Source organism: Nomia melanderi, chromosome 4 (genome assembly GCF_051020985.1).
Source record: "Nomia melanderi isolate GNS246 chromosome 4, iyNomMela1, whole genome shotgun sequence".
Taxonomy (NCBI): Eukaryota; Metazoa; Arthropoda; class Insecta; order Hymenoptera; family Halictidae; genus Nomia; species Nomia melanderi.
In genome coordinates this window covers 11,188,812-11,212,856 of record NC_135002.1, presented here as the reverse complement: position 1 = coordinate 11,212,856, position 24,045 = coordinate 11,188,812, and the positions used below count along the sequence as shown (strand labels likewise).

General features: G+C 38.9%; 1 protein-coding gene across 7 annotated transcripts in view; it reads left to right on the top strand.

The window, feature by feature from the left end:
* The window catches only part of Mp (collagen XV/XVIII-type protein multiplexin), a 393,214-nt gene that overhangs the window by 168,091 nt on the left and 201,078 nt on the right, over window positions 1-24,045 (top strand). Inside the window, exon 1 of one of the 7 annotated variants that reach the window (XM_076366516.1) lies at window positions 3,106-3,657. The exons of the other annotated variants lie outside the window; for them this stretch is intronic. The gene's annotated coding sequence lies outside the window, so the exon portion shown is untranslated. Of the gene's footprint in view, window positions 1-3,105; window positions 3,658-24,045 lie in introns of those variants that run through there. 7 annotated transcript variants of the gene reach the window in all.

Below are 24,045 nucleotides of genomic sequence, written 5' to 3'. Positions count from 1 at the left end.
TACTTCGAAGGTGAACGGAAAAATGTCCGATGTAGTCGATGGGTTCATGAAAGACAACTTTGGAATAACAGTTCGAAGCTGCAAGACTTTCGGAAAGTATGCCATAAACGTTATACACAGTGTATAATATCAAAAAGTTAAGACAGAAGTAAGATGAAAAATCATGTTCGAACATTTGTTCGTTTATTTCATTTCGGTATTACTCGAACAACGATGATAATGATAAAATAAATCGAAAATGAAAATTCGATTCGAATAAAGTCTTATTTCAATAACAATTATTTTTGGAAACACATATTCGACAAAACATATTTTATTATATATATACATAGCTTTTCGTTAAAACGTACATTCCGTAATAATGTGGAGACTAATCATTGGTCTCACTCTGTTCAAATTCACGACGACAAGAAATCTTGACGAATCCTCGTTTCTAACGTACCTTAGTATAGCATTGAAAAACGAACAAACGGGCGCGGTGTGTTGCATAAACACAGCAGATTATAATGAAGCTTCCCCCATTTCATGTTGACATCAATGCCAGCGCCGTGACTGCAGCGAACAAACGCATCGAATGTTTTGTTCGAAGATATAAGATGATGAATTACGACCGTTTACAGATACCGAGTAAAATATTTAGTAAAAAAGCAAAGGGGAGCTTAGAAAAGCGACGAAGTAAAGTACGAGGGTTACAAATATTATAACATTCAAATATAATTATGTAACAAATATTATTATGTAAAATAATTGCAACAAGCTACGGATTTTTACATGTTTCTTCAATCACAGAAGAATTTCAGTTTCATTTCGAATATAAAAATATACGTAAATGAATAAACGGTAATTATAAAATTACCTAAGAGGCGTACCGTGTATTTTCATTTTTCAAGCGGTACTGATCAAATAATTAAACATCGAGTGTACGAGTATTTTCCGGTGGATCGTAATTTTCAGTAAAAACCGCGTAAAACTGTGGGAAATATTGAAATTTTCAAATACAGCACGTTGATTATGGCAATTGAATATTTTCAGTCTCGCTTGGCGTTCCTGCTATTCCTACGCTTTATAATATTATACTGCCTGAAAAATTCTGTGTAAAATAATTTACCCAACTTTGCGATCCTTTCCGTATCCTCACGATATATCTCGAAATATTTTCACATTCCTAAAGGCCCATACTCCAGTAATTTAAAACAATGTCAGATCTGCTTCGAAAATATTCTCAGCTCCCTTACAGGATTCACGTTCAGCATACAAATACTTCGGTGCCATTTTGCTTTATATTTTATGTTCTTACTTTGTTATTTTTATTACAATAATCACGAAATTCGATTCCGAACTGGAAACAGAAATTTGTTTATTACAACTGCGGACGTGGAAATCAAATCAGAGTAAAAATTCGAACAGTACCGTTCGATAACGATTAAAACAAAATTGCCGAATGGTTTTCGACGCAGTAACATTGTGCGAGATCGGTCGATCCTTAAATCGGTTCCAATTCCGAAGATCATCGGTTCTTCTGTCGCAGTAATCCACGGTCGCAAGCGCAAGTCCCTCGTAACTATCGAACCATTGTCAATACGTTATTAACAGTTCGCCGCTCGTCATTATCATCCCGGGCAAGGAATACCGCACATATTGACAGAGAGTCCATCAAGAAATTCCATTTACCAAGAGCAAACAGCTGCCAAAAAGCCCACGGGAAGCGAAACAAGGTACAAGGCTAACAACCTTACCGCGCTCCTGTTACTAACCTCGAAACAAATACAATAACCTTAATCGCGGTGAATACTCAACACGTTCAAACAACACCCCAATAATGGTTGTACCTTGGAAACAAGCAAGAGCAATCGACTAAAATCCATCATGTAAACACGAGGCTAGACAGCGTAGCGTTGCGGCCAGAAAAGAAATTAAAGAAGGCAGTAGGAGGGGGGGGGGGGGGGGATGCCAAAGAAATGGATTCACGTTTTATGAATTTATATTTTACAATTGTACCAGTTGTACGTTTCATATCACTCTCTAAAGAAATGGAACGCATTTCTTACTGGAGTTACTTATTTGTATGATGATAGCGTGGTGTTGTGCATTTATCACGATCACTTGTTACCAGTAGTGCGGATTTGAAATTCAAATATAAAAAGTCGCAGATTCAGTGAAACAAGTGGAAACGTTTATCGTCTGTACTCTCCGTAAGTAGAAACATCGAGCAATGGTCAGACGCATCACTGAAATCACATCCGACCAGCATTTGATACATTAGCGTGCTTGAAAACGATATATCGCGCGAACATTATACCTACCGCTTAATCGAATGGATGTTTACTGGCATAGAATTGTACATAAAACACTCCAATGTTGTTAAGTGACAAACCGTTTTCCCGCCTACCAATAAGCATAGAAAGATTCTACTTTCCCGAATCGCAAAACAATCGAGAACTCAAACCAATATTCCTTACATACAATTACACGTCTGGAACACCTTATCAATACAGAACGAACGAAATCGAAAATCCTCCATAGTCTTTTCCTCGTTTATCCGTAAAACTAATCACCGGAGGAACCTCGTTCACCAACTGCGTTTCCCAAAGTCATCGAAAGACAAACGAAACAAACACCCAAAGCGTGAAACAGTCAAACGAATTCTCCTCGTAAAATTACGTACTCGAACCAGCCGAACAACGCGAAATGCGTAAAACCGAAAACCGTTTAAAGCGAAACCACTTCTCCGTGTACCAATAAGCACCGGAAGGAACACGTTCGCCAGGCTCGTCCACCGAAAAAGGCAGTAAGTCAGAAAAAGAAAGACAAGAACGTAGCGAGCACGACGCGCCTGTTGGAGGGGGGACGGCAGAACAGACAGCGTGGTTCTACGGCGTCGCGTAGGGGGGTGGCACCAGCGAAGGGTGCGCGCGCGAGGGAAAGAGAGGGTCGCGACGAAGCCAACCCCCACCAGGCGTCGGCGTCAGCGTCGCGGACGCGACTGTGGGGGCATTTTCTCGCGAGCGTCGTGGAAGCACGCTCAATTTCGTTGCCGGTAGCGCCGCGAGACGGCAGCATCGTTGCCCCGGCCTGAAACCTTGAGGCGTTCAGTGTGTCCGTTCGTTCGAGCAGGGTCGGATCCCGCCGCCCCCGAGTGGACGTCGTTCTGCGTTTCGCGCCACCTGCCGCGCCGCGACGCGCCGCGCCACGTATCGCGAGCGTGGATGAGGATCCACGACGACGACGAGCGGGGAGCTGAGCATAGCCGCGGCGGGCACGCTCGAATGCCGGCCCTCTCTGTTTATGAGAGGCGTACCGACGCGACCGGCTGACGTCGGCCGCCGGAACCTTCGATCGGCGATCCGGATCGGTCTGCCACGCGCGCGAACGCGCCGCTCCCGCGCCCGCAGGAGGCGAAGGAAAAAAATCGTCGTTCGCACCGAGAGGAGCCTCTGCGAGAGCGAAAGCCAATCGGAAGTTTCTTCGCAGGCGACCCACTCCTTCAGTGACCCGACAACCCCCTAACGGCACCGACGTGTCCTCCTTCCGCGCGATCCCCGTCAACCCGGCAAGAATACGATCCTCCCGCGATCCCCTCCGAAATTAAACACGCAAGCGGATTCTGTGGTGCGAGAGGGATCCGCGGCCTCGGCGAAGATCTGTAGCCACAACGGTGTAAGTAGCAAATTGATGTATGGCTGATACGTGACGCGATGATGGCAAGCTCCGTGCCAGCCTCCGGAATGGGGATTCGAGCTGATGGCCTCTGCGGATTGGAATCCCCGAGCAGACCACTTGCTTTTCTTCCGACCGCCGCGATCATCCTCTCACCATCTTTCTTCGTCCTTCGCCACCCCTCCCTCCACTCCTCCACCGCGCCATACTCTTTTCTCTTTTGATCCTTGCTCCCTCGATTATTCTCGTTGAATAGGCAGCCCCTTTCCCGCGAGTGTTTTTCCGATCCCGACGAGAGGTTCCGGTTCGAAGAAAAGGACGCTAATGAGAAAGATTCGTTGGTTTTCCTCGGACAGGATCGTTCCTCCTTTTTCTCCCTTTTCTTTGATTCTCCTCCGTCGTGATTGCGGGCCACGATTAGAATTGGAAATTGAAAGAGAGATTAACGCGGCTGCTCGTTTCTTTCTGAAACGCCGCGGCGTGCTTGCATCTTCTTCCGCTTTGATTCTCGTGGATCATCTTTACGCTTCTCTCTTTCTCTTTCTTTCTGTCTCTGTCTCTCTTCTCTCTCTCTCTCTCTCTCTCTTTCTCCTCTCTCTCCCTCTCTCCTCTCTCTCTTTTCTCTCTCTTTCTCTCTCTCTCTCTGTCCCCCCTCTGTGTTTCTCTCCGCTCCCCATCATTTTCTCTCTCTCTGTCTCTTGCATCGATTATTTTATCGAAGCTCCAAAGTTTAGTGTTTGTGAAAGTGAGGAACGCACCACCAATTCCCTGCAACAGGAAATTGGATTTCCAGGCGCATAAGAGATCGACGGAAGTATTGCGAAGGGATAATGCGCGTGGAACGCTTCGAGGAACCGTTCGACTTTTTTCTTGTTCCTGTTCGAATCACATCGCGTTGCGTTTAAACGAACTGGTGAACACATAGTGGGCGTTTTCGTCGAGGCATCGTTTAGTCGCAGCATTTCGAATATCGTTTAGAAGCAATTGCGACTCCGTTGGTTTAGTTGTGAGATCAGAAGTGGAGTTTTAATAACGCGATATTGCGCAGCGCTGCTCCGTTAACGGCTGCGGCCGGAAATACCGCGGGCAGCCCCGAATCGCAATGAAAATCGGAACACGTGACGGGCATGTTAAACGAAACCCGCCTTCAGACATATCACCGAGTAACTGGCTTCTTCCGAGTTGCCGGGCGTTAATCTCTCAGCCGGAAAAGTGGAGAATTCCTCAAAATAGATATCCGCTCCGCTCCGGGATTTTAAGTGGCCCCGGAGCTCGTCGAGTGCCGACGCCAATTCTTTTCTCGCGCAAACTTTGATTCCTCGGGCCACGCGCGAGAGAACTCGCCGAACAACATTTCCGCCGTTTTCGAGCCGGAACACAGCCGCCGGTGATTTTTCTAGTGATTCGCGACCCGGCCGTCGCCTCTCGGACTTGAAACATTCGTTTTTACGACGATTCTCGCGTCAGTGACACGCGAAGAGGAACAACCGCGATAAATCTGAAACAGAGAAATGACCAGGATGAATATAAAACGCATTAGACGAATTATCGTTGATTCAGCGTGCACTTTTGTAGATACTGCGTCCACGGTCGTAACGTTGGAGAATAGACTTCGCGTTTGTTTCGTGTGCAGGAATTGGAATAGGGAACTCACCTTCGCGAATTAATCGAGACGCGCTGTTAATTAAAATGATGGACGAATGTAAATCGGGTTGAACAAATAAGATATTCCGTACGAAAATAGCGATTGAAAGTGCAACGGTGATGCGCAGACAGTTTGTGAATATTTCACGTATTTTCGGCGAGTACGTCGCTTTAATCAGTCGGATTTAACGATGAAATTTCGGAACGACCGAGACAATGCATCGATTGTCATTTGGATTGCCATCAACCACGATAGCGTGCTGTTTCGCGTTAATAATCTGCGTCGCGCTCATTTTTTTTAATACTGTCGTTCGAACTTTTCCACAATGCGTCCATTGGGGATGAATAGGTTCGGCGTGAGATTTGAGTAATACGAATGCACGGGTGTTTTAAGTTTGTTTTGTAAATACGATTTATCGTGGTGTAAATGAATCTTAAATTTTATACTTTATGATTCGCCGTGTCATGATACTTTTGGATTTGTCGTACCATCCGCGACAAATGACGTTAAAATACGCCTAACGTGACGTTAATTCATAGCCGGCGGACATTCTCGTACGAACATCAGCCAAAGGCCGTCGTTTTTTGATACAATACGTGGAAACGCAGTGGTTTGCACACAAACAGTTTATTTTAATTTATGTAGATTTGAACAAACAAGAATCGTTTATTTACTGTGAGACCCGAACGACAAATTTTCGTTGTTTAGCCGCTGGTGATTCTTCGTGATGTGACGATTTCTCGTGATCGACCTGGATGTGTGTTCACCCTTTGGGAGCGAAGAACTTTTAAAATGTGCGAAATTTTTCCTACGGTAATCTGTGTTATATATTTCTCTTTGAAATAGCAAAGAAAATTGTGTTAATCTTTTGTTATTTAAATAACTAAGACATTTGTATATAGTTTTCTATTCTAGATATGAGAGTTTGATGTTAAAACGTTAATTCATCAGTGGTTTTTTAAAATATTCAAAACCTCCGAGAGAAGAAGCTAAATTATGTATCGAATCCTCAAATGCTTCGTCGACGATCTTGTTTTCCAAACAAGTTCTATAATAATCTTTATTTGCAAACGATAAACCGTTCAATGATTCTTTAAAATATTCAAAACCATCAACAAAAGAAGTCAAATAATAAATTAAATCCTCAAATACCAGAGGAAAACAGAATTATATATCGATTTCTCATTATTCGAAAATTAAGTTCTTCTTCATCAACTGTGTGTTCCGAACAAGAAAGTTTGACATCGCATAAAGCAACCGTCCGCGAAGGATTAAAACACGCCTAATTTCAGCGACGAGGTGGTTCCTTTAAAACAGCATTGGTTACCCGCGAAGATAGTTCCCGCGGAAGTTCATTGTGTCGCGGGAGGGCGGGATGATCTTTAACGGCGGCTAATTACGGCGACGGCGTTTAGGTTCCTCGAATCGCGTTAATGAGATTATTGGAAGTTCTGAAACGGAGGAATAATGCCTGCAGACTACGCCGTGGCCGAAGTAGTAACAGTTTCGATGCATCTCGACGGATCATCAATTGTTCCATTTCGAAGCTAATAATCTGCCGGAATTACGGCTCCTTGGAATTGGGTTAATGAGCTAATTTGTACTTATGTGGAGCGAACGTGATCGCGAAAAGTACCGCGCCGAGGAAATGCTTAATACCATAATGCTTCGATCGTTAACGAAGGACCGAATCGGATTTTCCTTCTCTTGTACGGCCCATTGTGCGTTCCGATGTCGGAACAGTTTCTCGATACACGCGCGCGAAACGGGCACGTGAACGCGTCGCTTCAAACTATTTCGGCACGCGTTAGTGGATCGCATTTATCACTAGAACTGCCAAATGGGTCAGTATTACCCATTCCTGATTATCCCTTTTTTGCAATCGAAAAGACATTCTCCTTCGAGAAATACCAGATGAGTTAATTTCGTGATACCCAAACTGAAATACAGATCAATCGAATTGTTCGAAATCCGACTGTTGTAATTACTGTGAAAGGGTAAATGGAAGTTAAATTTGGTTACTCGGTAATTCTAGCGCTAACAGGTTGATTTGAGAAAACAATGATCGATGAAAGCTGTTCGTGGTTTATTTTCAACGCTTGCTTGAATGGTCCTTATATTTACTGAAGATTTGTTATACGTTTAGACTGGTTAAGTAACTTATTTTAATGTTTTGGTTATCATAAGTCCGCGAAATAGTTTTTCACCTTCTTCTTGTTGTTCCAAATTATGCAATTTTTGTATGGAATATGAGCTTGAATCGTGTTAAAATAAATTCTACAGAAAACGTTGAACAAGTAGACCTACAATCCAGATTCTTCATGTAAGTTTCCGTCCTTTGTATAATTTGACTGAAGCCCTTCTGCATTTGAATACCGTTCTATGTGTATGTCTGTGCCTGAACAATCGCTTCTACTTAAATCACTCTTTCAAATCATTCATGCTTCTACGGTATCATATTTTTCATGGCAATTTCATATTAGCGAATAAGAGATGGTAATATTGGCGGGAAACAGGTTAAAATGTGCCACCCTATGTATTCGCTGTAAGTAGAAACAGCTAGCGATGGCTGGACATATTACACTGGCGCACTGGTAGCACATGCGCTCGACCAATGTTCAAATATTAATTTACCGGATGACGAAGGTTCACGTGAAAAACTTTTATACCAAGTGAATTTTTTCCTGTAGAATTACATCCTTTTTAACCACACTCTTGACAAGCCACAGGTATTTAGATCTTGAAAAACATTTTACTCAACCATACAGAACAAAATAGCAATTAATTTACTTCTAATTTGTAATTATAAATATCTAGAATATAATAACAATTACATCTATGGTTATACTATCAGTAAAATTCAAATGAACGTATCTTAATGCAATTATATATATCGAATGAAATAGTTAATAATTTTGAACATAGACCTCTCATCGATTCCGAAAGAAACTACTAAGAAAAGAATTCTAAAAATAGACAATTAACGTAACGTTATTTAACAGTCCACAAATATTTAACCTTCTCCAATCACATTATTTCCCACAGAAATTTCTAAATTCATTTCAATTGAATTCGAATATAGATGGTAATTATGAAATATACATGATAATACGAAATTCAACGTAAACAAGATTATTCCCAATTAAAGGAGCTTCAGCTGAATTCAATTCGAAAGGATATTCGCGTGACAATCACTCGTGGAACGCGCAAGGGTTAAATTGCTGTCGGCGAAACAATTCCGCGTGAAAATGAAAGCGACGCACTCCGGTTTTTTTAGGTGTTCTTTCTGGAACGCGAGCGTGGCTGCATGTTAAACCGGAGATGTCACCGCAATGTCAGGTGACTGCTCTAAGCTTAACCTTTGCGGTTCTGTATCGAGGCGGCTGCGACGACACACTTTACCCTGAATAGCTTTATTTCAAGCGGAACACGACGTAAGACGTAAGACTCGCGAAAATATTTCGTTCCGAATAAGAATGTTACACCGGCAGACGCACGGGAAATACGTACCGAGACCCAAATATTTTCCTATCGTAAACATAAACGTCCGCGTGACGTACCCTATCTCCCTTTTTCTCCTTTCCCTTCAGCAGAAAATACATTCCATTAGACGAAACTGTATTCCCTGGAGCTAATTTATGCGACCGCAAACTGTTTACCATTTTTTGTTCAAACTTTTTGACGGTTATTTATCCTTCTCGCTGGAGATGTATTGTATTCCGTATTAACCCTTTGCACTCGATTTATTTTCAATATTGTTGGGTGTAAATTTGTATTTATTTTTAGAAAAATGAATTGAAGTAATATACAGATTCAACGGTGGAATTCAACGTTTTATATTGATCTCGTTTATTATCATTATAACAAGATTTAACTTTTATAATCTTTTAAAATGTAATACTTTTTCAAACAATTTTTAAGGTTCTAGAACAATTTTTGTATTGCCATCTCCACCGTGATATACGAGTGCAAAGGGTTAACTCTTTACGGTCGTAACGCGAACGCTTCCGACGTTCTGGTCGTATAAAATGAAAATAATTGAAATAATAGTAATTGGAAATAAATGAATTTCGTCGCGAAATGTAACAAACATCTGATGTCTCTTGATCGTGAGAAATGGATAATTTAAATTTGATAACGTGATTAGTGTTTCTTCGGCGTATCGAAGGAAGCAATTTTGAATTCGAGTTGATAATACAAACCCAATGCACTTTGGTTAATTCCAATTTATCAAGTAATAATCAAATTTTAACGTTTCATGGACATAAATAAAAAAAAAAAAACAATCACGAACTTCGACTTGTGGAGACGAACAAATTGGTCACGCCGTTGCAATTTTTGTAATTCCGTTGGTAGCGTTCCGTTTGTTTAAATTGTTTGTGCGCATCGAATCCGTTTCGATTGCGCTATTAATTGCGTGACATTTTTCGGTAACAAAGAGCCGCAGATTAATATATGCCGCCCCGTAGTGTTGTCCCGTGACATTTTTAAAATCGCGCGTAAATTCCCTGGCGTCCGACCGGCCGCGAAAAATTCTCCGGGTATTTTACGATATCCCGCGGAAATGAATATTTTTAATAGATATAATTGTTCCCGTGCCGCGCTGTCGCTCGAACAGACGGATTGCGGAAAAAGTGCTTGTTCCTTTCTTCGCGTTGAACGTTCGGTGATTCGGAAAGCGGCCGGCACGCGGCGAAATGACGGATGTTAACCTCTTGCTGTATGATAGATTTCGTTCTCAACTATGATCGATACAACTACTTTGTCATTAATCATTTCTTGAAACGAAGAGAAAAATTTGACGCATATTCAACGTGCATGTTTCCTCTGAAGTTGGTATGTTGAAGTCTTAATCGATAACTATAATGTTTGATAACGGACGAATAATTAATTTGAACTCAAATAAATTGAGTAATATTCGGGTTTATTCAATTCTATTTGAAAGGTTGGAGAAATTCTATTTGAGAGAAGGATTAACTCCTTGCTCTATAATAGATTTTTGTTTCAACTGTGACCGATGCAGCTACGTTGCCATTAATCATTTCTGGAAACGAAGAGAAAAATTTTAAACATATTGTACGTGCATATCTTCTCTGACGTATAATCATTCATAACGGAAGAATGATTAATTTGAACTGAAATGAATTGAATAATATTCGTGTTCATTCCATTCTCTTTGAAACTTTGAAGAAATTCTATTTGAGAAAGCTGTTAACCAGTTGCCTTATAATATCGTGTTCTACATAAGTAGATACGACAGGTATTCTACTATTCCCAACGTATTTATCTTCAAAATAAATTTGCAGTGGCAGCGAAATGAAAATTTGGATATTTCCACTCGCGAATCGTTGATAATGAAATTAGTTAGACGAGCTTAGTGAACGATTATCAAGCACTTGAATCTACTCATTCATAATACATTTTATAATTAATTAGAAGTTACAAGATTGCATTTGTTGAGATTTAAAAGGGTTTTTGTTGTCGACTGTGCTTCTCTCAGAAGCATCTTCACAATATCAACAATCGCAAGAAATCTTAAATGGACCATTGCGATGACAATCATCGACAACGTTAACTTTCTTGTTTTATGTAATTGGTCACACCAGCGATAAATCACCAACACCTGATGCACACCGATGTAAAAAGGTTATGTAGGAATCAATGCTGGTGTTACTACAGTTAATGATGTCCGTTTTTTCAACGCCTGTGCTACCTAACTCTAAAAAGCAGCAATCGGAGGACTAATAATCGTAGAATGGTTGATTCCTCGTGAACGTAACCTGGCGTCCCCTCGGAATCAGACGCAACCGGGAAATTTGATTAGGCGTACAGCGAGCGAATGCTAATCGCGACATAACACAGCCATACTTGCTCTACGATTGTATTGCCATACAATGGCAAAACTATAATCGCTAAAATTACAAGCATAAAATATTGTAATCTATAATCTATCAAATTCTTTTAATACCAGTACCAGACACATCAAAATGACCCGTTCAAAACTTTCTATTTCACAATCATCGAAATTATAACGTTGTCATTAATAACGTATTGGAAATATATTCTATGTCCATGTTTACTTTAAAGTATAATACTTAATAACAGGAGAATAATATCTTATTTGAATTCAAAAAAATTCAGTAATATTTGAGTCGCTCAGAAGCCAATACGGTTAAATCCATCTTTTGATATTTTCTGATGTTGGTCAATTTTAATGCTATAAATCATATTCTTTTCGATTATTAAAGGATTTACTCGTTTCTTCGTTTCGTCTAGGCTGGAAAGCTCTTCTTTTTATAGGTTCTGAATATGTTGTACAACAGTTTTAGAAGCCATTACATTAATTTTCCCAATTTTTGTTTTCTGGACTTAAAAGCATTGGCTTCGGAAGGACACATTTGTGTTTATTAAATTTTCTATAAATTCTTCACCACGAGTCTCACATGTTTCTATAAGGCAAGGGGTTAATAAGAGATTGCAAAATACCTTGTGCGCGACAATAACACAATACAACAATCAGAGATGTTTCGAATCTTAAGAAACCTACACTTCTAATGCTCGTAACAAATTGTGAACAAGTTATTAGCGTGAAGGGTTCGTTCTTCGATAAAAATAAATCGAAACAGTAGTACAATATTGCCTTGCATTCTTATTTTTAAAACAAAAGAAACCACGTAAATCCAACCGCTGGTTTCACCATTTACCTTGAAGAATCCTTACACTAATTGTTTTCGAGCTTCGTGTTCGTATATTTCGTAAACACGAGCGATGGCTGTAGCTGTAACTCGTTTCCCGCGATTCCTTGTCTTTCTTAATTACGATCACGCGCGTGGAATAATAACAAGGGTCACGGTGAACGCTTCAGTCTCCGCGGAAATAAAATGAATCTTAAAGAACAATAGCGTTATTCTCGTTGACGAAAGTATTTTAATTAAATACAGAACGAAGAGGATTGTTTACGAGTACAGCAGCGAGCGGAAGCGACCGATACGGGGATCCATTAGGTCAAGACTTGTTTTTCAATGCACGTGCACATACTTAACGCATTGTGAAAATCGTTTTTCCCAATAACCGAGTGCCACGAGTAAGAACTCGGTTCCGCTGTTTCGATTAATCCTTTCACGAGGAATTATCCTCGACCCGGTTGCACGCCGTTCATCCGGACACCGTGTATAGGCGCACCAGTGTATTTTGATATATTAATAGACCGCGTCCGTGTTGAACACGAATTCAAACTACTTACTTTCAGGGATTATCCCGTAGTTTGTGAAATAATGCTGAATCGTGCGCGCGCAGCGACTAACGGCGCCTTATCATCTGGAGCGTGTGCAGGAAATTTTGTAGCCCGGAAAAGATTTTGTTAAAAAAGGAATTGTTGGTATTGTGCGATGTGCAGCTCATTCGTGAATTCGTACGTTTTAATTAGACGGGAAAAGTGGTTCGTACGTTGGCAGTCGTCATATTTGCATGTCGCTTGCCGTACCATTTAGCCGGGAAAAATCGGGGCCATAATTATGGCGACCGATATCTCACTCTTGTTCTGATCTCAAGTCGTGCTCTTGATATTCATGTTTGGTTCAAAATTTTGATCGCGAATCAGACTCGTCAAAGTACGGCTTAATCGTTTGAGGTCCGTAATATTCGGCTGCCTTTAACGAGATGCGTTATTTTGACGATCAATAATTATATAGAAATTTCATCGAGATGGAATGGAAGATTTTTCTAGGGAAATTATATTTTAACCTCTTGATCTATGATTCATTTCTTAACTACGATCGATACAACTACTTTATCGTGAATAATTTATTAAAAATAGAACGAATTCTGATGATTATCCTATGTCTACGTTTCCTCAAAAGGTTCACGATTGATAATAGAGAAGTAATATTTTATTTATATTTAAAGAAAAATAAATAACGCTTAGGTATTTCAAATTCAGTTTGAAATATTTGTCACAAGCTTGATACGATATTATAGGCCAAGGGTTAAAGGGAATACAAAAATTCGATTATGAAGAAAATTGGAATATTTGAAGTTTCGAAATGCCAAGATTTTGCAATCTCAGGGCGTTGTATTTTTCTCAGTGACGTATTACGAAATGCACAATGCAAGGAGACACGGTAAAACATGAAAATAGAACCGGGTTGATAATAATATTTAATGTCGAAAAATATATCATGGAAGTACACCGTAAAAAAATATTCCCGCGACATTTTTATTATTGAACCTACTTTTTTTTTACATTCGTTATAAAATGTTGAAGTTTTTAGCGCGTGGAATAAAAATATCTACGCGCGAATATGCGCGTGATCGTAAAACCGGGTGGTTAATAGAAATTTACGTCTCCATATTACATGTAACCTACGCGATAAATGTAAATAGATATTGATCACGCTTGTAATATTCCGAACGTTATTGTTTAAACATATGTTGAAAGATCTCGACGAAGATGTTACTGGTTACCGTGAAACCACACTGCTGGCTTCCAAGGAATCGAAGATTGAAATAAAAAAATACAAGCAAATAATCCACTTATTCATATAGCAAAATATACACTTTTAAAGATTTTAATATTAAAAAATCTGAAACAATTTTGAAAATCTCCGTCCACAAATTATATCTTTGCAAATAGACGCCCTGTACACCATCGGAACGCGAGATTCTTTCTATTAGCTCATCCCATAATGTTTCCTGTTCTACTTTGTAAAGACAAAAAATACTGTTTAAAAAATGGCACCATTTAATTGCAAAATAAGAGAAGGTCGTAACGATGGTCGATACGTCGACTATCAAAAAAGAAACGTGGATGATAATTTTTTACAGTAGAATTTAACGTAAAAAAAACGAAATTCGTTATGGGATAACCTAATATCAATTCGTATTCATAATAGAGCATGAAATATTTATCGATCAGTAGAAGGTATATGACTTCGGACCGTGGCTTCGTGCAGGCAATGGTTTTCGTTTCTGTTTTACTGGGCTGCCTCGAAAAATCATTTTACAAAGAGGGTAGCCGTGGGTACAGGATAAAATATCTTGGGAGGTACTGTGCTCAGAGGTACCGTGAAGAGATGCCAAACACGTCAGAACATTGAAAGAATCGGGAAGATCGAAACTATATACGAGAGACTGTACGATTGTTTGTACGTACCTGTGTCCCTATACAGGGTGTTTCCTAAATCGTGCAATCGAGGATAAAGTGAATCTACATGGAAAAAGTAAGTCGATCACATGAACTAATACACGCATAGATATTTGAGCCGTTCATTTGTCGCAATGATTAATTGTACACGATGGAAAGCCGTTGTTTCGTTTTCCTCGAGATGATTTACAATCAATTTTGTCATTCGATTTAATGAGTTAGAGTACAAGATGAGAAATAGAGAAGTTTGATGAAGTTCATGTACAAGAAGGATCAAGTGTTTTTACATTAGAATTCGAAAATATTCCTAAAGAAAATTAATTGTTTTAACCAACGATCGATTCAGTTACAGAAAGTACAAAGGTAAGGCCCATTTGTGAAATTAGATATGAAGAAATATTCTGTATTCTTTAACACTGGAAATGCCAAGCACTTCAGTTGATTTGTTCAAACTCTTTTATAGAAGCACCAAGGATACATCTGTCGAAACTTCTATTGATTCACAATTCACTTTGCATATTACTAAATCAATATCTCTAGTAATATCTCGAAGAAGTATCTATTAGCTTTTGAATAATTATAACAAGATAAAATTAAGAATAAGTCATTTTAAGTCATTTAGTAATTCCAATTCTAAAGGAATTAGCATTAGAACTAATAAATAACTTAAAACGACGTATTCTTGATTTTTTCTCATTCTAATTATTCGAAAGCTAATAGATGGTAATTCAAGATATTACTAGAGATATTAATTTAGAAATATGCGAAGTGAATTGCAAATCAATTGAAGCTCCAATAGATGTATATTTAATGTTTCTATAGAAGAATTCCAAAAAAGCCAATCTAATTAATCCCTTTTTCGGTTTTACCGCAATTTCGGAAACACCTTGTATTTACACGTTTGTACAGGTGTGTTCAAACTGACAATATTCCGATCCATACATCCACGTACCACCGAATCTTTCATTTCGTTATCTCGCGTCCTCCCCCCGGGTTTCCCGCGTTTCCTCTTATTTTGCGGATTGCATCGACGCAGCTAAAGTTCCTTGCCCCCTCCAGTCCCTTGACTTTCTTTTTTTCTGGGCGGCCGTGTTCCGCGTATCGAGCAGTCGTCCCGTTTTTGATCTTCCATATTCCATCGGCGAGTAGCCCCGATACTTCGACCAATCACGTACCGTTGCTTACTTATCTGAAAATCGTTGGTCCTCTTTTTTCGTCGGCCGTCGTTCCTTCCTTGTTTTCAATTCTTTATCGTCGGTTCTTTATTCGGTATCATGAACGGGAGCACGGAAACCGTTAACCCCTTACCTCATGATTTTTTTCATGAATTCCCTCTTTAACACTAAACGTATAGTTTAACACTTGATTTAAAATTCTATTTCTTCTTTTCGTTCATTTCAGCTTATATGCACTTCTGTATTGATCGATTAATCTGATCTCCAATTTTTCTCTGTATTTTTGTTTCCGTTTCTACTGGGAAAAATTGATCGTTTAGTTTGCTTGTCTTTATTTTATAATCAATTATTTAACTGATTACTGTGGTTAATCTCTATATTTACTGCAAAGTATAATAATTTATAAGAGGTGAATAATATTTAACGCGTTCTATATGTTTAATCATAGATTGTAATAATAACAATGTTTGCGAATATGACGTCGGACCGTAGACGATTGTCACTTGTTTCTGACTTCAGATGCTAATCGTAATTAGCAGAGAATGCGTTGCTAAGACGACGTTGCTCGGCTTGAAAGGAAAAAATTATTCAGCAAGGTCAGCTTTAAAACTTCGTCACGAGTCCTATTCGATCTTACAGTATCGCGAACATCTTCGTGCAGGCGACAATATAGAAAATCGAACTTTTAACTTTTTGTTCTCTTTTTGGAATTTTCGAATTTAAGAATGTTTTATTCTTTTCGCTATACGCGTTTCTACGGGCATTTCTGGAGGTTAAATTATCGTTCACGTCTTCAGGATACAACGCCCAATTTTCGTTTCCCTCAGTTTCTTTGAATTTCTTCTTCGTTACAGATGTTGCCATAATTTGTTAATAATTCAGGCTTCCCAATATTTTCTACAGCGATCTTTCATTCTAGATAGAGAAATGTATCGAATAAATCTATACGTAAGAGAAAAAGAAATAAAGGCACTGAAGGGTTAACGTGTTGAATGATTCTTTTGCAATGAATGTCTCGCTGTTAACGATTTTTCAAGGGGTTAATAGATTAGTGGACTAAACAGATTACGTGTCTGGAACGTTTAATATTTAAACATTCTTTGTCTGGGCACCACAGTATCTCGTTGGAATCTGGAAATAAATTTCTATAGTTTTGTATTATAATATTATATACGTATCTATTGTAATTGAATTAAAGAAATTTAATTAAGGTCTACAGGATTCCGGGCAGTTGGAGGAATAAGTGGCACGATGAATTTCAACTTATACAGTTTCGTGTCTGATTAAAAGGCTTTGAACTCTCCGGAAGTTTTATGAGTGCTCGTCCAGCAGCTGGGATGTTAACACATTCGCCTCGAACTTACTTTGGAGAAATATTTTAGTACGCTGTTATTGTTATAGTTACTGTTAGTACCGTTTATTATTCCATATATTATTTCTCATAACACTACGAGATAATTCGAACACGGTAAATCATGATATGCCGTGTTAAACTCACAATTGAACCGCATTCTCATTCTTCTTTTTTATTTGCAGCGAACTCTTTCTCTACTTTCATCGTTCCAGTTTGTTATGCATTCGTAACTACCAAATTCACATATTAACACCAAACTATTCAAACGACCGTTTTAAAAAATTTAATTAAAAATTCTGTGTTTTATTTCGTTCACTTAATTTTTCATCAATTCCTCCATTATCAATCAATGATTCAATCTTCATATTTCCTTCCATTTCTATTCCCACAAATAGAAATCGATCATCTAACTCGTTTATTTTTAGTTTGCAATCAGTTATTCGACACGTTACTTTAGAAATTGGCGTGTACAAAGGCACGTTTAGTATTAACGATGTAATAATTAAAAATTTCCTTCTATCTGTTTAACCTGTTATCTTCCACTCGTTACTGAACACTTAACCGTAAATTTTAATGCGAATTCAAATCCGTCGAGTTTTCTGTCCATTCAAACGGAGCGATTAGAAATCCGTACCTTACATCTCGAATTTTATCGGGTTATGTAGTCGAACATTTATCGACCAGTCCGATTTTCCTTCCGACACTTGAAAAAATGAAGAGTATGAAGTAATGAGAAATAAATTAATTTTACCGTGTAAATGTAGATAGAAAGGAAAAACGAAACGTGCTCGCATCTACGTAATATTTTTCTTTTCCCTTTTCCAAGGGAGAGAATCGATAAATATTTCTCTTGGAAAATATATCTTGTAACGCGTAATTTCGCTTGCAGTTTTTAATGAAATGACGCACGAGTTACCCACGCGCTCCGAAAAATTCATATTTTCTTTCGAATGAGACTGATGGTAAATTTCCGCGGAATAAACGCTGGCTCTCGTTATCCTTGACTGCATTTTTTGTCGGCCGCCGGCAGAGGGTTAATTGTTTCTCTCTCGGCCCGCCTAATGGGCACGTTGATTAACAGATCAACCGTAAGAACATTAGCCCCGTAGTAAGACGTGAATTTAAAATGCTTCCCGCTTAATGGAAATGGAACGGCAATTGAATAAATTTTCTTGCAGTTGTGCAACCCGTTATTTAGACTGCAGCGTTTCGATTGACGCATCGATGTTTGGCAACGGGTCGTTTTTTTATTTCTTAATGATAAACATTCGTGCGAAAACAGTTCCGAAAATAAACAGAACTTTCCGACGTGAAATCATTTTCTGGTATCCTAGTATTTATTTTCTCGCCCCATGTTGTATGTTAATTGATAAACCGACGAAATTCATATGTCGAATGGAAATATTTTCCGAAACTGGTGCCTCAGATTTCTCAAGAAAGCTGCTGACTAGAATCCGATACGAAGATAACTGTATTAAGCATCACGGAATTAGGGTGTCTGAGCAATTCTAGTGTTCCTTGAAGTTGCGATGAAATTGCTTCGATGGACGTGTAATACAGTCAGAGGAAAGCGGCGGGATTTAATAATTGATTTATTTTTAGTTCTACAATAATATATATTACATTTCAAGTACGTCATCAGGTTGTTTCTCGTTACACGTCATATTTTTGAAGCAGTCGCAAAATTTTATGAGTGTCAATCGTTCTGTCAGTTAACGTCTAACTATTATATATTGAACGATCATAGCTTTTCTTGTCCAGCCGTGCTTAATTGTGACGATACTGATTAATTACATTTCCAAACATAACGGACGACGAAACATATTATGAAAAATATACGACGATTCCTTGAATTTATTGTCATCATTAAGAAAATGTAAAATATGTCTATATACTCTGCGAAATAGTATTATAATAATTTAATCACTTAGATGATTTCGGTTTCATGTCAAATTTAATCGAAATTTTCATTCCAATTCCGTTTGAAACCAATAGAAATTTCGATTCTGAACGATGCGTTTTGGAAACGTGATCTCGATTCCAACTCGCTGCCGACGGGAATTTCGATTCGTATAAAAATTTCGAAATACTTTTACGTACGCGTACGCTGGAACCACGCGAAATATCTGTGCGTGCATTATCAGCTATCAATCGGTTCAATCAAGCGGCGTCCCATAACTCGAAACTCGGCTAGTTAATACATTTTATCTGATGTCACGCGACATTGTCATCTGTCGCTATCCGTGATGCTTTCTAAACGCGTCCTCCGTGCTCGATTGTATAGTAAGCACCGAATTTACGACCGGAAGACGACGTCAGCCTGCAGCGACAGCTGTCGTGTTCGAGAATTTCGCTTACAAGAACGATTTTCCTTTAATGTCAAACCCCAAATGTTCTTAGCATGGTTTACCGTTTTCATTCAATTTCGCGACACACTTTAGCTGTAGAAATGTCCGTTTCTTTTTTACTTATTATTATCCTTCTCTTTTCTTCCTTCATGGAACGCCATTTAACACTAAAGCTACCGAGCTAGATATGATTAATATGTAATTCCTGTAAAAATTTTAACAGATTCTTTTCGATTTCTCGGTGATTGTAGCATTCAAGTAAAACTATTCATTTTTATATATAATTCATTTCATCTGTATGAAATCTTGTAATGTAGATATAATGTATATATTTTTCAAATCATGTCGAACATTCGACAGGCGCATAATATCAATAATTCAGAAATATGAAAGCTGAAACCGGTTATTATTGCGGTAGTTCCAGCGTTGACTCATTCGCAGTGTTACCGTTTATATTCTTGAATTCGCTAGTTTCGTTGCAAACTCGATAATTCGAAGGAACCACGTCATTAGAACAGAGAAAGGTGATGCAAATGAGTCGAATCAATAAACAATTGTTATTTTGAGCGTAAATTGAAAAGTTAACATTCCAAAAATATCACTGGGACACACTTGTCTGTCGATCGCTGGACTTCTTGCTTATTTCCGTGCTTTCTTGATTTCTCTTTTACTGCAAACATTTCTTACTGGTCCAACAACAAGTGAGATTCGTGGTGAAGATTTTTAACATGATTCAACAAATATATATATTACTCAGCTAATTCGAATTCAAAGTAAATATTATTCCTCTGTAATCAACTATTATTTTTTATTATTTTATTCTTCTCTTTTCCCAATAAACTATTAATGGCAAAGTCGCCGTATCGATCAGAGTTGAGAAAGAAATCATAGGCCAAGAGGTTAACAGCCGCGAAAGGCGAAACAGCGTTCGTATGTGTGCCGCTATTGAAAACGATGAATCACCTGCCGCGGAGAAATTAGAAAAATGTATTTTATTAGCTGAAACATGGGAACACCGAGAAGGAAACAGATGTCAGCGCTGAAAGAATTTTTTCCCGAACGTTGCACATCTTATTGGCAATTTACGGACCATTTACTGTGGATAATGCATAAGTTCATCAGTTACGAGTTTTGAATAAATTTTTTCTTGTAATGGACCGTTCATTTATTCATTACGACGAAGCTTTAAATTAACTGCGAAGTGAAATTCTTGCAGGAGTTACTTAAATATAATAAAATTACGAAGCTTCGCTTGACAGGATTCCTTCAGATCCCGAAAGGTTTATAGCAGAAGAGAACGTGGCGTTTGAAAAATCGATATTCTCGCCGAATGTGAAAATTAGTCATTTTTGTAACATTTAATTCGACATTTTTTCAAGCCGATTCGTTAGCTGTGGATGGCCAGGTCTCGTTTGAACGGGAACAAAGCTCCGTAATTTTACTGTGTTCATTAAAATTTGATTTTTCAGGATCGTATGATATTTACGTGCAACGGAAAGCAATTCTCGAGCACAGAGAACGATATTTCCGCTGCCGGGGAAACAGGATACATGTAAAAATTTACTTTCGCAGGTGTTGAGTGATGTCTAAAACTCCGGACAATGAAATTCCATCCAATTTACACATATGGTCGGCCTTTCAAAGGGAGAATTGTTTTAGTCGAACTTTTTTTTCCTTTTGTTGTTGTTGCGCACGGAACAAAACGAGACTAACCAAAATCATGGCAGTCCATATTGCGGACTGCACGGTGTCGTTGTCATTCAGCCGCAGTATCGTGTATCCCGGATTAACCGTTCAAATCGAGGATTGACAGTTGTCGCTGTATAAATTGGAGTTCGGATTTGTTTACACTTTTCAAGCTGAATGGAACCCAATCATTTCTATTATAAGCAGTCGACTCGGCGTTTCAATAAAATTCGTATCGTGTTAAAATTAATTTACACCGTTAAGCGAACGAAGCGCAATTGTAGCGAAACTCGCGTCGTTAGACAATGAGGACAAACGTATTTTCAGGTTTTCAATGTTTCGTCATACGTCTTTTCACTTGAATGTTAATGTTTGCATTTATGAACGCTTTGAGTACATGAACGTTCATATTTGATTATGACCAACAATGTATGCCCTTTTTCTATTTAACTGAATTCTGGTTCTACTTTGTAATTTCAAATTCAATTGAATTTTAACAAGTCGCTTCAAGTTCCCATTGTTTCACTTTGTATTTGTTTTGACATTCGTGTTTAAGAAGCTATTCGATTAACAGCTTAAAATTCAATCTAATCCAATCAAATTGTACTGACATTCAATCAGATTCAATCGAATTCAATCAAATTCTACTCAAATTCAATCAAATTCAATCAAATTCTACTCCAATTCTACCCAAATTATCTGAAAACTCCACTCAAATTCACTGCAACCCAAACAAACTCAAACAAGTTCAAACAAACCGAATCCTCGTTACTCCCCGCGTTTACAACCGTCTGAGCATCACGCCTGAAAAAATCACCCGAATAACAACTTGAAATCCCGTTGCCCGTATTCACCGTAAAAGTTCGTCGCGCGAAAACCACGGGCCACCTGATGTCCGCGAGATAAACGGATACGACAAACCGATAGTAAACGACGCGCTTCGGACAGCTGTCGATCCGCAAGATTCGTGGCAACGCGGAACACGCGTTTATGCGTGCGAAGTCGCGCGCGTGCGCGGACGGATCCGATCTGTTCGAACCGCGGATCGCCCCGGGGGATCCGCGCGTATGATTTCCTCACGGCGGGCTTGGCCCCGATAGAATGATAAATTTTTTGACGCGCCGGCCGCATCGATGAGATCGCCGAAAGCACTTCAGAATGGATTTTCAATTACTCGCGGACGGGACAACGGGCGCAACGTCGTTAAATCGAGTTATCGCCCGGCCGGCCGCGCTCTGACAACCACCGGCTCGCTTGCATTCGATCGGCGCGCGAGACGGCCCTGAATAGGGGAGCCACTGTTAAGTGGATTGTAATTGAATGTCACTAGGAACTCTTCTAGGCAGAAAGTTGTTGAAAATGCGTCTCCCGGAAAAAGTAGGTACTTCTTCCTCTTCTTTTTTTTCATGTTTTTCTTTTTCGTTGTTGTTCTTTCCTTCCTTTTTTCTCTCGCTCGTTCCCAGATCTCGTCGAAAGTGGATCGTCGTTGTCATTCGGTGTAATAGAATTTATTCACGGACGATTCGGACCTCCTTTTGTTCGCGTCTGTTTGTCCGGCTTTCAGCGGGCTGACCCTGCCCGCGTTCATCGGGGTTCTTAATAGTTTTGCGAAACACCGACTCCCGGTCACGCGATACGATTTACGGTCAGGTTTATCGTGACCGATTACGAATAAAGGCGGTATTGTTTGCCCAGCGAATTTCACAGTGTTTTTTAAGCCACTCGATAGACTCACGGTCGCCTTTCGAGTTGACACAGCGAAGTTGTGTCCATGTTACACAACATCTTGTCCACTCATGTTACCAGCAGCTCGGAGCAATTTCAATGGAAAGAATGTATTCACGTATAATTAAATGATTTGCGCATTAAACATGTGATAGCTGTATTTTCTCGTATTTTCATTGAATATTGACTCAAATGTTATAATATATTTAAAGATCAAAATTTGCAGTGTATTATGACCAATTTTAAACCGTTCTACTCTATAGAACTCGAGTGCAAAGTGTTAAACTTTGTAGGGTACGTCGATATGTGAAGTGTTGGTATGCAATTGCCTTATCTCTTAGTTTACACGTGAGTTTCTTTTAAGTGTCTCAAAAGATGTCTATATTTCGGTAGGAAATGTTGAATGTTTCCAGGGAGGAACTTTCGAGTGCAAAGGTTTAACAATGGAAACTGTAGATAGATTCAAATCTCTAGTTTTAGCTTTCTTTTTTAGTTTTCGACAGGATACAGGTGCCTCTATGAATTGTTGAATAAATTCATTTAATTATATGCAAACTAAAGAATAAGTGAATCTCCGCAAATGCACTTTGGTAATTTATCCAATGAAATTCAAGTTATGTAAGATAAAGTAGTTTAATGTTTTAAGATAAGGCAATTCTAGTATTCTAGTGGTAAAATTATTCAAATTGAAGTAATTTTAACGTTAAAGCGGGCGTGATGAGACTTTATTATGGAAAAATAAAATCGGTACGTGGTATTTTCTTACGAGTGCTGGGAATACTGTGAATTCTACTGATGAATATTTGCAGACACGAGTGCAAGTATGATTAGTGGAATAATAACGCGGAGGCCGGGTCATAAGGTATCTACAGTGTATGCAACGAGTTGAGTCAGTGCAGATAAACAAAACATCAGCGTGCCGTGCACGTGATGCAGCGGCTCCAGCTACAATATCTAAATGGTCCCATCTAAATGGTTCCGCCAAAATGGTCATCACGTGCACTTGTTTACAGCCACTGACTCGACACGTTCAACACAGTATATGTGCATTGTTCCATTTAACCCTTCCACCGAAGATTAAATATTTTCAGACCCGAACCTTCTTGTTACAATTAATTTAATTAAAGCTTGTTCTAGGGAAACAGGAAAATATTTTCCTAATTTCAGATTTCAGATTCCACCTTTTCCTTTTCACAACCCTTTTTTACACTCTTTACCACTATTGGAGCTACCATAGAAAATTCTTACCTTTTTTTATAATTATGCAAACATTAACTAGGTCGTGATTAACAAACCCAGTGATAGAAGTCATT